Raw genomic sequence first — 1,423 nt, 5'->3', positions numbered from 1 at the left:
GTAGGGTACCAAAGGTTATCGCTATTATACTTTGGAGTTCGACCGATATCGAGTTTATTACTTTTAGCTTCTGGTCTTTATAATTGATAAGTATTATTATGAGAAGTGCAGCAGTGCCGCAATCACTTTTAGTGGGGCACACGGTGGACACCTGCTAAATGGGCATTTTACAATACATTTAGGGGCACAACTTATAAGCTTACTGTACTTGAAATGATTTGAAAAGTGTAATATCTATTACTCTGGGGCATAAAAATCCAAATTGCTGCGATATCTACCGACTAGGTATAACACATTAACACACAAACACCTGCCAAAACTACCCAACTTTGAGGAGTTATATCTCATCAACGGATTAATGAAAAATGAAAATTTAAACGTGATAATTCATAAAAAAAATAGCTTTATTAATTTATGAAATTAAAAGTATAGGTTACCATTTGAAAATCAGAAGTTGATAGTGTTTTTCCTAATAAATATGAGGGTGAAAAATATAAAAAAATTATATAATTCTAGAACAGCGTAGATCTAAAATTTTGAAAAAAAAAAAATTTGAAAAAAATGAATACTTTTTGAGATAATGAGTGTTTTACGCTTAATCAATCACCCTGTATATACCTTTAACTCGCTTTAAAATAAAAATATAAAAGCCGAGGAGAGAATATGTATAATATTATTCCCCTAAAATTTGATAATATTTCAATTTAGTATTAACTGTAATATTACAAGTAACAACACAAAATAAATTCTGTTGAATGCAAATTTGTAAGACGGATATAACACATGCAGCCATCCACATACTCGTAACTGATACTACTAACTGTTGTAAAAGTAATACGTATTCATTATCCAAATAAATAAAACTAGAAAGGAGAATTACAAATTATTTCTAGAGCACATTGATTAAATATACATAGATAGGCCATGCCATGTGATTTACTGGTATCGATTTTTGAATGGATTTGGATCTGAAATATTTTAGTTCTGGATTTCTGCCACCCAAGGTGATTTGATTTTAAATTTTAACGTGTTGCAACTACGAAGACTCGATAAACAATTCGAGTTTTACAATGTGTTTGATAAATTGATACAAAAAAATATGATTCTAAAATCAATTGACAATTATCGATTTGTTGATTTACGAATAGCATGTGTGTCGAGTATTAAATATTAATTTGTAATAACTGTACCCAAGAATAAGTATCAACACAACCTAAACTCTTGAAGTTAGAACTAAGTTGTAGTCTAGAAATTAATAAGTTTATCTGTTAAAATGTTAACATAAAAATGTCTTGTGGAAACAAATGTGTTTATTATTTATATAGGTAGTATCCAAGACATAATGCAAACTTAAGTATATTTATATTTCCAAAAGGTTCCAACTGGCTTTACAAATATTTAGTAAGTCTATGTAATACAAGTA

Source organism: Acyrthosiphon pisum, chromosome X (genome assembly GCF_005508785.2).
Source record: "Acyrthosiphon pisum isolate AL4f chromosome X, pea_aphid_22Mar2018_4r6ur, whole genome shotgun sequence".
NCBI lineage: Eukaryota > Metazoa > Arthropoda > Insecta > Hemiptera > Aphididae > Acyrthosiphon > Acyrthosiphon pisum.
Note: the sequence above shows the minus strand (reverse complement) of the source record.